This window comes from Oncorhynchus masou, unplaced genomic scaffold, assembly GCF_036934945.1.
Source record: "Oncorhynchus masou masou isolate Uvic2021 unplaced genomic scaffold, UVic_Omas_1.1 unplaced_scaffold_486, whole genome shotgun sequence".
In the NCBI taxonomy this organism is placed as follows: Eukaryota; Metazoa; Chordata; class Actinopteri; order Salmoniformes; family Salmonidae; genus Oncorhynchus; species Oncorhynchus masou.
In genome coordinates, this window is record NW_027011254.1 from 575,196 (window position 1) to 592,542 (window position 17,347).

The 17,347-nt window shown below is 41.3% G+C and overlaps 1 pseudogene; it reads left to right on the forward strand.

Annotated features, from left to right (window-relative positions):
- Positions 1 to 17,347, forward strand: part of LOC135535364 (ras-associating and dilute domain-containing protein-like) — a 54,993-nt pseudogene that overhangs the window by 19,775 nt on the left and 17,871 nt on the right.

Consider the following 17,347-nt stretch of genomic DNA (forward strand, 5'->3'; position numbering starts at 1 on the left):
ACTATTACTACTATTATAACTATTACTACTATTACTACTATTACTACTATTATAACTATTACTACTTATAACTATTACTACTATTATAACTATTACTACTACTACTATTATAACTATTATAACTATTATAACTATTACTACTATTATAACTATTACTATTATAACTATTACTACTATTATAACTATTACTAACTATTATAACTATTACTACTATTATAACTATTACTACTATTATAACTATTACTACTATTACTACTATTATAACTATTACTACTATTACTATTACTACTATTACTATTACTACTATTATAACTATTACTACTATTATAACTATTACTACTATTACAACTATTACTACTATTATAACTATTACTACTATTATAACTATTATAACTATTACTACTATTATAACTATTACTACTATTATAACTATTATAACTATTACTATTATAACTATTACTACTATTATAACTATTACTACTATTATAACTATTACTATTATAACTACTACTATATAACTATTACTACTATTATAACTATTACTACTATTATAACTATTACTATTATAACTATTACTAATTATAACTATTACTACTATTATAACTATTACTACTATTATAACTATTACTACTATTACTACTATTACTATTATACTATAACTATTACTACTATTATAACTACTATTACAACTATTACTACTATTACTATTACTACTATTATAACTATTACTACTATTATAACTATTACTACTATTACTATTACTACTATTATAACTATTACTACTATTATAACTATTACTACTATTACTAACTATTACTACTATTATAACTATTACTACTATTACTATTATAAACTATTACTACTATTATAACTATTACTACTATTATAACTATTACTACTATTACAACTATTACTACTATTATAACTATTACTACTATTACTATTACTACTATTATAACTATTACTACTATTATAACTATTACTACTATTACTACTATTACTACTATTATAACTATTACTACTATTATAACTATTACTACTATTACTAATTACTACTATTACTACTATTATAACTATTACTACTATTATAACTATTACTACTATTACTATTACTACTTACTACTATTATAACTATTACTACTATTATAACTATTACTACTATTATAACTATTACTACTATTATAACTATTACTATTATAACTATTACTACTATTATAACTATTACTACTATTATAACTAACTATTACAACTATTACTACTATTATAACTATACTACTATTACAACTATTACTACTATTATAACTATTACTACTATTATAACTATTACTACTATTATAATTATAACTATTACTACTATTATAACTATTACTACTATTATAACTATTATAACTATTACTACTATTACAACTATTATAACTATTACTACTATTATAACTATTACTACTATTATAACTATTACTACTATTATAACTATTACTACTATTATAATTACTATTACAACTATTATAACTATTACTACTATTACTATTATAACTACTATTACTACTATTATAACTATTACTACTATTATAACTATTACTATTACAACTATTATAACTATTACTATTACTACTATTATAACTATTACTACTATTATAACTATTACTACTATTATAACTATTACTACTATTATAACTATATACTATATTACTACTATTATAACTATTACTACTATTATATGATATAACTATTATAACTATTACTACTACTGGTATAACTATTACTACTATTACTACTACTACTACTAGCTATTATAATTATTACTACTATTACTTATACTACTATTATAACTATTACTACTATTATAACTATTATAACTACTATTATAACTACTACTACTATTATAACTATTACTACTATTATAACTATACTACTATTATAACTATTACAACTATTACAACTATTACTACTATTATAACTATTACTACTATTACAACTATTACTACTATTATAACTATTATAACTATTATACTATTACTACTATTACTATTATAACTATTACTACTATTATAACTATTACTATATTATAACTATCTACTAGCTATTATACTACTATACTATCTACTATTACAACTATTACTACTATTATAACTATTACTACTATTACTAACTATACTATAAATACTATATTACTACTATATATAACTATTAATACTATTACTATTATGTAAATCATTATAATTATTAAAACCTTTTCCAACTAATTCACTGGAGTTATTAGTTAGTTAACTGCTATTAATGACTGTGTTATAACTATTACTTAAATATTATTATATTAATCATTATAACTATTACTACTATTACTACTATTATACTATTACTACTATTATATATATACTATATATATGTGTTATATATTGTTATTATTATTGAATGTAATTATGGAATGTGTCTGATTTAACTATTTACATTTAAGTCATTAGCAGACGCTCTTATCCATTACTACTTACAAATTATGAATTACCTTCTACATCCAGTGGAACATTATACTTTACAATAGTGCATCTAAATCATTTAAGGGGGGTGAGAAGGATTACTACTATCCTATCCTAGGTATTCCTTGAAGAGGTGGGGTTATAACTCCGGAAGGTGGTGATTGACTCCGCTGTCCTGGCTAGGGAGTTTGTTCCACCATTGGGGGATTTAGATTGTTAAATATTATTACATTTGTATAATATATATATATGTATGTTATTATACTAATTGAAACCGATGTATCCTATTACTAATCAGTTGGGGGGTGCTACTAGCCGAGGCGTAACTATTACCTGCCGGGACCTCTGAGGACGAGGGGGGTCCAGGGGGCCACGACCAGGAGGAAGGAGGGAGAGGGGGAGGAGCGGGGGGAGGAGGGGTGAGACATTCCCTCTACCAGTCCCCTCACCTGTTGCTGCTGCAGGGATACAACAGACAGGTACCAACTACACTACCTGACTGATGCATGCTGGGATATGTGAGACAGACAGACCGACAGGTACCAACTACACTACCTGACTGTTGCATGCTGGGATATATGATACAGACAGACAGACAGGTACCAACTCTACCTGACTGATGCATGCTGGGATATATGAGACAGACAGACAGACAGGTACCAAGTACACTACCGGACTGATGCATGCTGGGATATATGAGACAGACAGACAGACAGGTACCAACTACCCTACCTGACTGATGCATGCTGGGATGTATGAGACAGACAGACAGACAGACAGACAGACAGACAGACAGGTACCAACTACACTACCTGACTGATGCATGCTGGGATATATGACACAGACAGACAGGTACCAACTACACTACCGGACTGATGCATGCTGGGATATATGATACAGACAGACAGACAGGTACCAACTACCCTACCTGACTGATGCATGCTGGGATATATGAGACAGACAGACAGACAGACAGACAGACAGACAGACAGACAGACAGACAGACAGGTACCAACTACACTACCTGACTGATGCATGCTGGGATATATGATACAGATAGACAGGTACCAACTACACTACCGGACTGATGCATGCTGGGATATATGATACAGACAGACAGACAGGTACCAACAACACTACTTGACTGATGCATGCTGGGATATATGATACAGACAGGTACCAACTACACTACCTGACTGATGCATGCTGGGATATATGATACAGACAGACATTCAGGTACCAACTACACTACCTGACTGATGCATGCTGGGATATATGATACAGATAGACAGGTACCAACTACACTACCGGACTGATGCATGCTGGGATATATGATACAGACAGACAGACAGACAGGTACCAACAACACTACTTGACTGATGCATGCTGGGATATATGATACAGACAGGTACCAACTACACTACCTGACTGATGCATGCTGGGATATATGATACAGACAGACAGACAGACAGACAGACGGACAGACAGACAGACAGACAGACAGACGGGTACTAAAATCTAATCCCATGTTATTCGTCACATACCCGTGTTTAGTAGATGTCATTGCGGGTGAAGTGAAATTCTTGTGTCTCCAGCTCCAACAGTGAAGTAATATCTAACAATACACACCAATCTAAACTAAAAGGAATGGAATTTAGAATATATAAATATTTGGGACGAGCGATGTCAGAGATACAATATAATAGGACCAGATACAGAATATACATATGTAATGAGTAATGCAGAGACTAAGATACTATATAATAGGACAAGATACCGAATACACATATGTAATGAGTAATGCAGAGACTAAGATACTATATAATAGGACCAGATACAGAATATACATATGTACTGAGTAATGCAGAGACTAAGATACTATATAATAGGACCAGATACAGAATATACATATGTACTGAGTAATGCAGAGACTAAGATACTATATAATAGGACCAGATACAGAATATACATATGTAATGCAAAATATGTAAACATTATTATTAAAGTGGCCAGTGATTTCAAGTCTGTGTCTATAGGCAGCAGAAGCTGTTTTTCAGTCTCTAATGTGCTAGTGATGGCTGTTTAACAGTCTGATGGCCTTGAGATAGAAGCTGTTTTTCAGTCTCTCGGTCCCAGCTTTGATGCACCTGTACTGACCTCGCTAGCTTCTATTCCAGGATGATAGAGGGGTGAACAGGCAGTGTCTCGGGGTGGTTGATGTCCTTGATTATCTTTTTTGCTTTCCTGTGACATCGGGTGTTGTAGGTGTCCTGGAGGGCAGGTTAGTTTGCCCCCTGATGATGCGTTGGGCAGACCGCACCGCCCTCTGGAGAGCCCTGTGGTTGCGGGCGGTGCGGTGGGGGGAGGAGGGGTGCCGCACCAGTTGCTGTGATACAGCCCAACTACACTACCCTGACTGATGCATGCTGGGATATATGATACAGACAGACAGTTGCCGTACCAGGCGGTGATACAGCCCAACTACACTACCCTGACTGATGCATGCTGGGATATATGATACAGACAGACAGTTGCCGTACCAGGCGGTGATACAGCCCAACTACACTACCCTGACTGATGCATGCTGGGATATATGATACAGACAGACAGACAGACAGACAGACAGACAGACAGACAGACAGACAGACAGACAGACAGTTGCCGTACCAGGCGGTGATACAGCCCAACTACACTACCCTGACTGATGCATGCTGGGATATATGATACAGACAGACAGACAGTTGCCGTACCTGAGATGCATGGTGATACAGCCCAACTACACTACCCTGACTGATGCATGCTGGGATATATGATACAGCCCAACTACACTACCCTGACTGATGCATGCTGGGATATATGATACAGACAGGTACCAGGCGGTGATACAGCCCAACTACCCTGACTGATATTTCAGTTTGGTTTTCTACTCTAAACGGAACTTTATTTCACTTTGGACCAGTCGAATATACATATGGAGTAATGCGGTCTGCAGTACCCTTTAGATGTCATTTCATGGCAGAATGTGGAAGTGTTCAAGGGGCTGTGGACCTTGTATAGCCAGTTTATACTGTTTATATACAGTATATGTAATATATATTGTGTTATATGGCAGAAGGTGAAAGTGTTCAAGGGGCTGTGGACCTTCTGTTTTTCAGTCAGCCAGTTTATACTGTTTATATACAGTATATGTAATATATATTGTGTTATATGGCAGAAGGTGAAAGTGTTCAAAGGGCTGTGGACCTATTGCGGGCGGTTTATACGGTTTATATACAGTATATGTTTATATTGTGTTATATACAGTATATGTAATATATATTGTGTTATATGGCAGAAGGCAGACAGTTGCCGTACCAAGGGTGGACCTTCTACAGCCAGTTTATACTGTTTTATACTGTGTTATATATTCCTGTTGAACAGAGAGCAGCACACAGTGTATATATTGTTATATTTACAGTATATTTAATGTATATTGTGTTATATACAGTATATAATATATATTGTGTTATATACAGTATATAATATATATTGTGTTATATACAGTATATAATATATATTGTTATATACAGTATATGTAATATATATTGTGTTATATATAGTATATGTAATATATATTGTGTTATATACAGTATATGTAATATATATTGTGTTATATACAGTATATAATATATATTGTGTTATATTCAGTATATGTAATATATATTGTGTTATATATAGTATATAATATATATTGTGTTATATATATATTGTGTTATATACAGCATATGTATATTGTGCTTATATATTCCAGTATATGAACATAGAGCAGCGCACTGTGTATATATTGTGCTATATATTCCAGACTGCCTGGTATACCTGTGAACATAGACAGCACACTGTGTATATATTGTGCTATATATTCCAGGACTGCCTGGTGTACCTGTTGAACAGAGAGCAGCACACTGTGTATATATTGTGCTATATATTCCAGGACTGCCTGGTGTACCTGTTGAACAGAGAGCAGCGCACTGTGTATATATTGTGCTATATATTCCAGGACTGCCTGGTGTACCTGTTGAACAGAGAGCAGCACACTGTGTATATATTGTGCTATATATTCCAGGACTGCCTGGTGTACCTGTTGAACAGAGAGCAGCACACTGTGTATATATTGTGCTATATATTCCAGGACTGCCTGGTGTACCTGTTGAACAGAGAGCAGCACACTGTGTATATATTGTGCTATATATTCCAGGACTGCCTGGTGTACCTGTTGAACAGAGAGCAGCACACTGTGTATATATTGTGCTATATATTCCAGGACTGCCTGGTGTACCTGTTGAACAGAGAGCAGCACACTGTGTATATATTGTGCTATATATTCCAGGACTGCCTGGTGTACCTGTTGAACAGAGAGCAGCACACTGTGTATATATTGTGCTATATATTCCAGGACTGCCTGGTGTACCTGTTGAACAGAGAGCAGCACACTGTGTATATATTGTGCTATATATTCCAGGACTGCCTGGTGTACCTGTTGAACAGAGAGCAGCACACTGTGTATATATTGTGCTATATATTCCAGGACTGCCTGGTGTACCTGTTGAACAGAGAGCAGCACACTGTGTATATATTGTGCTATATATTCCAGGACTGCCTGGTGTACCTGTTGAACAGAGAGCAGCACACTGTGTATATATTGTGCTATATATTCCAGGACTGCCTGGTGTACCTGTTGAACAGAGAGCAGCACACTGTGTATATATTGTGCTATATATTCCAGGACTGCCTGGTGTACCTGTTGAACAGAGAGCAGCACACTGTGTATATATTGTGCTATATATTCCAGGACTGCCTGGTGTACCTGTTGAACAGAGAGCAGCACACTGTGTATATATTGTGCTATATATTCCAGGACTGCCTGGTGTACCTGTTGAACAGAGAGCAGCACACTGTGTATATATTGTGCTATATATTCCAGGACTGCCTGGTGTACCTGTTGAACAGAGAGCAGCACACTGTGTATATATTGTGCTATATATTCCAGGACTGCCTGGTGTACCTGTTGAACAGAGAGCAGCACACTGTGTATATATTGTGCTATATATTCCAGGACTGCCTGGTGTACCTGTTGAACAGAGAGCAGCGCACTGTGTATATATTGTGCTATATATTCCAGGACTGCCTGGTGTACCTGTTGAACAGAGAACAGCACACTGTGTATATATTGTGCTATATATTCCAGGACTGCCTGGTGTACCTGTTGAACAGAGGGCAGCACACTGTGTATATATTGTGCTATATATTCCAGGACTGCCTGGTGTACCTGTTGAACAGAGAGCAGCACACTGTGTATATATTGTGCTATATATTCCAGGACTGCCTGGTGTACCTGTTGAACAGAGAGCAGCACACTGTGTATATATTGTGCTATATATTCCAGGACTGCCTGGTGTACCTGTTGAACAGAGAGCAGCACACTGTGTATATATTGTGCTATATATTCCAGGACTGCCTGGTGTACCTGTTGAACAGAGAGCAGCACACTGTGTATATATTGTGCTATATATTCCAGGACTGCCTGGTGTACCTGTTGAACAGAGAGCAGCACACTGTGTATATATTGTGCTATATATTCCAGGACTGCCTGGTGTACCTGTTGAACAGAGAGCAGCACACTGTGTATATATTGTGCTATATATTCCAGGACTGCCTGGTGTACCTGTTGAACAGAGAGCAGCACACTGTGTATATATTGTGCTATATATTCCAGGACTGCCTGGTGTACCTGTTGAACAGAGAGCAGCACACTGTGTATATATTGTGCTATATATTCCAGGACTGCCTGGTGTACCTGTTGAACAGAGGGCAGCACACTGTGTATATATTGTGCTATATATTCCAGGACTGCCTGGTGTACCTGTTGAACAGAGAGCAGCACACTGTGTATATATTGTGCTATATATTCCAGGACTGCCTGGTGTACCTGTTGAACATAGAGCAGAACACTGTGTATATATTGTGCTATATATTCCAGGACTGCCTGGTGTACCTGTTGAACAGAGAGCAGCACACTGTGTATATATTGTGCTATATATTCCAGGACTGCCTGGTGTACCTGTTGAACAGAGAGCAGCACACTGTGTATATATTGTGCTATATATTCCAGGACTGCCTGGTGTACCTGTTGAACAGAGAGCAGCACACTGTGGGTCAGGAGACCCCATCAGCCCGACCAAACATCTGCCTGTCCTCTCCTGACATCCTGCCACTCCACTGTCGCCTCCACCGGGTCCCTGCCCCCCGTCGCCATGGCAGCACCCCCAACAACAACAACAACCCCTCAGCAGCCGCCGCCGCTGCCGTCACCGGGGACGACCGCTCCTGCGTTGCCGTGGAGCCCATCCCCCACGCGACGGTCCTGGTCAACTTCTCCCGGTGCGAGCAATCCACCCAGCTTCGCCACGGCGACCTTCTGTCGTTCGGAGCCCACTACATCTTCCTGTATAAGGACCCAACGGGTGCCAAACCCCTCCCCGCCCAGACGCTGGCACGCCTCCGAACCCTGGGGCAGCTGTACGAGGTTGGGGGAGGGGGGGTGGAGACGGAGGGTGGGACGGAGGAGGGGGGGACCTGTAAGACATGTGGCTCGTTGTTAAAGGACAGGGGGGCGTTGTCCTCCCAAACCGGCCCCCCCGCCAGGCGCAGTTTCAAACCACACCTGGTGAAACCCCAAGGCGGGGTGGCGGGGGGGACAGGCGTTGTAACGACCATCTTGGCGGGACAGAACCAGAAGAGACGCCTACAGCTCGACTTTGAACAGGTAAATATAGGTCGTTGTAGAGGAATCAGTTAATGTATTTATCCTGTGATGTCACTTTGGAAGTCCAGGAATAGTTGCCCCAATGTTTATTCAGTTGAGTTTAACTGAAATGAATCAAACTGACCTGAATCGTTTAATTCCGTCAGGCCCACGAGGACGCCCTGGTGAGCAGGATCATGTCTCTGATCGAGCCGGGCGGAGACGACCACAAGTTAGCCCCTGCCTACCTGCTGTGTCTCTGCATACAGCACTCTGCTTCCGCCTTCCCACCAGGCTGCTTCGGCAAATTGCTGCTGAAGATCGTACGATGCATACAGACCGTCTCCTGGGTGAGAGGGAGGGGCCTAGATGGGGAGGGAGGGGTTTGGAAGGGGTAGGAGAGGGAGGGTCCTAGACGGAGAGGGAGCAGTTTGGAAGGGGTAGGAGGGGTTTAGATGGAGAGGGAGGGGTTTAGAAGGGGTAGGAGAGGGAGGGGCCTAGACGGAGAGGGAGCAGTTTGGAAGGGGTAGGAGGGGTTTACGTTGAGAGGGAGGGGTTTAGAAGGGGTGGGAGGGGTTTAGGTGTAGAGGGAGGGGTTTAGGTGTAGAGGGAGGGGTTTAGGTGTAGAGGGAGGGGTTTAGGTGTAGAGGGAGGGGTTTAGGTGTAGAGGGAAGGGTTTAGGTGTAGAGGGAGGGGTTTAGGTGTAGAGGGAGGGGTTTAGGTGTAGAGGGAGGGGTTTAGGTGGAGGGAAGGGTTTAGTAGAGGGAGGGGTTTAGGTGTAGAGGGAGGGGTTTAGGTGGAGAGGGAAGGGTTTAGGTGTAGAGGGAGGGGTTTAGGTGGACAGGGAGGGGTTTAGGTGGAGAGGGAGGGGTTTAGGTGGAGAGGGAGGGGTTTAGGTGTAGAGGGAGGGGTTTGGAGAGGAGGGGTTTAGGTGGAGAGGTTTAGGTGGACAGGGAGGGGTTTAGGTGGGAGAGGAGGGGTTTAGGCGGAGAGGGAGGGGTTTAGGGGAGGGGCTGGAGAGGGAGGGGTTTAGGTGGAGAGGGAGGGGGGTTTAGGGGAGAGGGAGGGGTTTAGGGGAGAGGGAGGGGTTTAGGTGGAGAGGGAGGGGTTTAGGTGGAGAGGGAGGGGTTTAGGGGGAGAGGGAGGGGTTTAGGCGGAGAGGGAGGGGTTTAGGCGGAGAGGGAGGGGTTTAGGCGGAGAGGGAGGTGTTTAGGTGGAGAGGGAGGGGTTTAGGTGGAGAGGGAGGGGTTTAGGTGGAGAGGGAGGGGTTTAGGTGGAGAGGGAGGGGTTTAGGCGTAGAGGGAGGGGTTTAGGTGTAGAGGGGCATGTTATTACTTGCCCTGAGAAACAATAGACCAACTTTCATTAAGAAGTGATGGAAGCTGCTGACTCGGATCTGTTCACCTCAGACAAAAAGAGCACATCTTTTGACCCAGTTGGTTGATTTGTTTCAGTAGTGCCCAGAGCACGCAGGACCTCCTGCCAGCGAACGATAATCTACAGCCTGGACGGAATTATGACTCTGCAAGCCTCTCGTTCAACACAGGGGGCTTATTGGAGCTGTCTTTTATGACCGAGAGGTCACACACAAGATGTGCTCCAAACATTGTGCATTTGTGATTGCAAGGCACACAAATACGATTATTTATTGATACCTTTGAAACGAAGTCTCGTTGTGAACGACTCTTGGCGGAATGCTTGACTGCCGTGTGATTAGGACATTCGCGAACTGCGGTATTAAATTATTATTTATTTAAACTAGGCAAGTCAGTTATGAACAAATAGTTATTTACAATGACGACCTACCCCAGCCAAACCCGGACGATACTGGGCCAATTGTGCGCCGCCCTATGGCACACCCAATCAGGGCGGGCTGTGATACAGCCTGGAATTGAACCAGGGACTGTAGTGATGCCTCTTGCACTGAGATGCAGTGCCTTAGACCACCGCTGCACTCGGGAGACAAACGATTCGAGTTTGAGTGTGTTGAGCAGATGCTGTGTATGTTTTGGTTCTACACAAAAGCTGTGTCCATCATAACATTCAATAATCAATTAATTGCAGTCATTTTTTGCGCCATGCAATCAATGATCAGTTGTAAACATCTTTTTCTTCTCTATGCAGCAGGATGTATTTCCCCTCATGACAGACTGTTGGTGGTCAGAGCACGTCTCTGAGTCTCTGAGTCTCTGGAGTCTCTGGAGTCTCTGGAGTCTCTGAGTCTCTGAGTCTCTGAGTCTCTGGATTCTCTGGAGTCTGGAGTCTCTGAGTCTCTGAGTCTCTGAGTCTGGAGTCTCTGAGTCTCTGGATTCTCTGGAGTCTGAATCTCTGGAGCCTCTGGAGTCTCTGAGTCTCTGAGTCTCTGAGTCTGGAGTCTGGAGTCTCTGAGTCTCTGAGTCTCTGGAGTCTGAATCTCTGGAGCCTCTGGAGTCTCTGAGTCTCTGAGCTGGAGTCTGGACGTCTAATCCTGAGTCTGAAGAGTCTCTGGAGGTCAAAAACAAACGACTCTGATGAACGAGCCTCTGGGAAAAACTGAATCTCTCTGTGAGTCTCTGAGAATCATGACTCTGGAGTCGGTAAAACGAATCATAACTCTCTGAGTCGGTAAAATGAATCTGAATCTCTGGAGTCGGTAAAACGTCTAACTGAGCTGGGAAAACGAATCATCCTGCTCGGTAAAATGATTCATGACTGCTCTGGAGTCAAACAAACGACTAAAATGAACTGTGGAGTCGGGAAAATGAATCATGCCTCTGTGGAGTCGGGAAAAACGAATCATGACTGGGGAGTCGGTAAAACGAATCATGACTGGAGTCGGTAAAATGATTCATGACTCTGGAGTCGGTAAAACGAATCATAACTCTGTGGAGTCGGTAAAATGAATCATGACTCTGGAGTCGGTAAAACGAATCATTCGTTTAAAAGAGTAGTTCTCAAAGCTCTAGTCGTTGACCAAGTGCACATCACCAATAATAAGGCCTTTGTTTTAAGATCATTATTCTGGTTGACTTGCTGAGGGGAATTTATCAGACGCTCTTATCCAGAGCGCCTTTGTTTTACGGTTTAAGATCATTATTCTGGTTGACTTGCTGAGGGGAATTTATCAGACGCTCTTATCCAGAACGCCTTTGTTTTACGGTTTAAGATCATTATTCTGGTTGACTTGCTGAGGGGAATTTATCAGACGCTCTTATCCAGAGCGCCTTTGTTTTACGGTTTAAGATCATTATTCTGGTTGACTTGCTGAGGGAATTTATCAGACGCTCTTATCCAGAGCGCCTTTGTTTTACGGTTTAAGATCATTATTCTGGTTGACTTGCTGAGGGAATTTATCAGACGCTCTTATCCAGAGCGCCTTTGTTTTACGGTTTAAGATCATTATTCTGGTTGACTTGCTGAGGGAATTTATCAGACGCTCTTATCCAGAGCGCCTTTGTTTTACGGTTTAAGATCATTATTCTGGTTGACTTGCTGAGGGAATTTATCAGACGCTCTTATCCAGAGCACCTTTGTTTTACGGTTTAAGATCATTATTCTGGTTGACTTGCTGAGGGAATTTATCAGACGCTCTTATCCAGAGCGCCTTTGTTTTACGGTTTAAGATCATTATTCTGGTTGACTTGCTGAGGGGAATTTATCAGACGCTCTTATCCAGAGCGCCTTTGTTTTACGGTTTAAGATCATTATTCTGGTTGACTTGCTGAGGGAATTTATCAGACGCTCTTATCCAGAGCGCCTTTGTTTTACGGTTTAAGATCATTATTCTGGTTGACTTGCTGAGGGAATTTATCAGACGCTCTTATCCAGAGCGCCTTTGTTTTACGGTTTAAGATCATTATTCTGGTTGACTTGCTGAGGGGAATTTATCAGACGCTCTTATCCAGAGCGCCTTTGTTTTACGGTTTAAGATCATTATTCTGGTTGACTTGCTGAGGGGAATTTATCAGACGCTCTTATCCAGAGCGCCTTTGTTTTACGGTTTAAGATCATTATTCTGGTTGACTTGCTGAGGGGAATTTATCAGACGCTCTTATCCAGAGCGCCTTTGTTTTACGGTTTAAGATCATTATTCTGGTTGACTTGCTGAGGGGAATTTATCAGACGCTCTTATCCAGAGCACCTTTGTTTTACGGTTTAAGATCATTATTCTGGTTGACTTGCTGAGGGGAATTTATCAGACGCTCTTATCCAGAGCGCCTTTGTTTTACGGTTTAAGATCATTATTCTGGTTGACTTGCTGAGGGAATTTATCAGACGCTCTTATCCAGAGCGCCTTTGTTTTACGGTTTAAGATCATTATTCTGGTTGACTTGCTGAGGGGAATTTATCAGACGCTCTTATCCAGAGCGCCTTTGTTTTACGGTTTAAGATCATTATTCTGGTTGACTTGCTGAGGGGAATTTATCAGACGCTCTTATCCAGAGCGCCTTTGTTTTACGGTTTAAGATCATTATTCTGGTTGACTTGCTGAGGGGAATTTATCAGACGCTCTTATCCAGAGCGCCTTTGTTTTACGGTTTAAGATCATTATTCTGGTTGACTTGCTGAGGGGAATTTATCAGACGCTCTTATCCAGAGCGCCTTTGTTTTACGGTTTAAGATCATTATTCTGGTTGACTTGCTGAGGGGAATTTATCAGACGCTCTTATCCAGAGCGCCTTTGTTTTACGGTTTAAGATCATTATTCTGGTTGACTTGCTGAGGGGAATTTATCAGACGCTCTTATCCAGAGCGCCTTTGTTTTACGGTTTAAGATCATTATTCTGGTTGACTTGCTGAGGGGAATTTATCAGACGCTCTTATCCAGAGCGCCTTTGTTTTACGGTTTAAGATCATTATTCTGGTTGACTTGCTGAGGGGAATTTATCAGACGCTCTTATCCAGAGCGCCTTTGTTTTACGGTTTAAGATCATTATTCTGGTTGACTTGCTGAGGGGAATTTATCAGACGCTCTTATCCAGAGCGCCTTTGTTTTACGGTTTAAGATCATTATTCTGGTTGACTTGCTGAGGGGAACTTTATCAGACGCTGGGATCCAGAGCAAGATCATTATTCTGGTTGACTTTGAGGGGAATTTATCAGGTTTATCCAGACATTATTCTGGTTGACTTGCTGAGGGGAATTTATCAGACGCTCTTAGGGTTCAGGGGTTAGACAGGGAAGAGTCATTCTGGTTAGGATTCTGGTTGACTTGCTGAGGAATTTATTCAGGGCTTTATCCAGAGCGCCTTTGTTTTACGGGTTAAGATCATTATTCTGGTTGACTTGCAGGGAATTTATCAGACGCTTTATCCAGAGCGCCTTTGTTTTAGGGGTTAAGATCATTATTCTGGTTGACTTGCTGAGGGGAATTTATCAGACGCTCTTATCCAGAGCGCCTTTGTTTTACGGGGTTAAGATCATTATTCTGGTTGACTTGCTGAGGGGAATAGACAGACGCTCTTATCCAGAGCGCCTTTGTTTTCACGGGTTAAGATCATTATTCTGGTTGACTTGGGTTCAGGGGTTTATCAGACGCTCTTATCCAGAGCGCCTTTGTTTTACGGTTTAAGATCATTATTCTGGTTGACTTGCTGAGGGGTTTATCAGACGCTCTTATCCAGAGCGCCTTTGTTTTACGGTTTAAGATCATTATTCTGGGTTGACTTGCTGAGGGAATTTATCAGACGCTCTTATCCAGAGCGCCTTTGTTTTACGGTTTAAGATCATTATTCTGGTTGACTTGCTGAGGGAATTTATCAGACGCTCTTATCCAGAGCGCCTTTGTTTTACGGTTTAAGATCATTATTCTGGTTGACTTGTAGAGGGGAATTTATCAGACGCTCTTATCCAGAGCGCCTTTGTTTTACGGTTTAAGATCATTATTCTGGGACTTGACAGAGGGAATTTATCAGGGTTTAGACAGATCCAGAGCGCCTTTGTTTTCAGGTTTAAGATCATTATTCTGGTTGACTTGCTGAGGGGAATTTATCAGGGCTCTTATCCAGAGCGCCTTTGTTTTACGGTTTAAGATCATTATTCTGGTTGACTTGCTGAGGGTTTATCAGACGATCCAGAGCGCCTTAGTTTTCGGTTTAAGATCATTATTCTGGTTGACTTGCTGAGGGGATAGATCAGACGCTCTTATCCAGAGCGTTTGTTTTACGGTTTAAGATCATTATTCTGGTTGACTTGCTGAGGGGTTTATCAGACGCTCTTATCCAGAGCGCCTTTGTTTTACAGGTTTAAGATCAGGTTATTCTGGTTGACTTGGAATTGAGGGGAATTTATTGCAGGGGTTTATCCAGAGCGCCTTTGTTTTCACTGGTTTAAGATCAGGTTATTCTGGTTGACATTATTCTGCTGAGGGGAATTTATCAGACGCTCTTATCCAGAGCGCCTTTGTTTTACAGAGTTAGATCATTATTCTGGTTGACTTGCTGACAGAAGAGGTTATCAGTTCGCTCTTAGACAGAGCGCCTTTGTTTTAAGATCATTATTCTGGTTGACTTGCTGAGGTTAGGGTTCAGGGGTTAGACAGAGTCTTATCCAGAGCGCCTTTGTTTTAAGATCATTATTCTGGGGACTTGCTGAGGGGGAATTTATCAGACGCTTTATCCAGAGCGCCTTTGTTTTACGGTTTAAGATCATTATTCTGGTTGACTTGCTGAGGGGGATTTATCAGACGCTCTTATCCAGAGCGCCTTTGTTTCAGGGGTTAAGATCATTATTCTGGTTGACTTGCTGAGGGGAATTTATCAGACGGATAGACTTATCCAGAGCGCCTTTGTTTTACGGTTTAAGATCATTATTCTGGTTGACTTGCTGAGGGGAATTAGACAGACGTCTTATCCAGAGCGCCTTTGTTTTACGGTTTAAGATCATTATTCTGGTTGACTTGCTGAGGGAATTTATCAGACGCTCTTATCCAGAGCGCCTTTGTTTTAAGATCATTATTCTGGTTGACTTGCTGAGGGGAATTTATCAGATCACAGGATCTGAATGGTTTCAACTCTGATGTACTTGTGCTATAACTTCTTATCCACATGATGGGATAGACAGAGGTTAGGGTTCAGGGGTTAGACAGAGTAGAGTAGAGGTTAGGGTTCAGGGGTTAGACAGAGGAGAGGAGAGGTTAGGGTTCAGGGGTTAGACAGAGTAGAGGTTAGGGTTCAGGGGTTAGACAGAGGAGAGGAGAGGTTAGGGTTCAGGGGTTAGACAGAGGAGAGGAGAGGTTAGGGTTCAGGGGTTAGACAGAGTAGAGTAGGGGTTAGGTTCGTCAGAGAGAGGGTTAGGGTTCAGGGGTTAGACAGAGAGAGGTTCACCTAGGGGTTATAGACCTAGTGTTAGTGAGCTAGGGCAACAACCTTGTCTCCTGTGTTATAGTCACCTACAGTGTTCTGAGCTAACAACAGTCATCTCTCCTGTGTTATAGTCACCTACAGTGTTAGTGAGCTGAGCTAGCAGCAGCCTTCTCTCCTGTGTTATAGTCACCTAGCAACAACCTTCTCTCCTGTGTTATAGTCACCTACAGTGTTAGTGAGCTAGCAGCTAGCAACAGCCTTCTCTCCTGTGTTATAGTCACCTACAGTGTTATAGTCAGCCTACAGTGTTAGTGAGCTAGCAGCTAGCAGCAGCCTTCTCTCCTGTGTTATAGTCACCTACAGTGTTAGTGAGCTAGCAGCTAGCAACAGCCTTCTCTCCTGTGTTATAGTCACCTACAGTGTTAGTGAGCTAGCAGCTAGCAGCTAGCAACAGCCTTCTCTCCTGTGTTATAGTCACCTACAGTGTTAGTGAGCTAGCAGCTAGCAACAGCCTTCTCTCCAGTGTTATAGTCACCTACAGTGTTAGTGAGCTAGCAGCTAGCAACAGCCTTCTCTCCAGTTCTCTCCCCAGTTATAGTCACCTACAGTGTTAGTGAGCTAGCAGCTAGCAGCATCCTTCTCTCCTGTGTTATAGTCACCTACAGTGTTAGTGAGCTAGCAGCTAGCAGCAGCCTTCTCTCCTGTGTTATAGTCACCTACAGTGTTAGTGAGCTAGCAGCTAGCAGCAGGCTTCTCTCCTGTGTTATAGTCACCTACAGTGTTAGTGAGCTAGCAGCTATAGTCAGCTA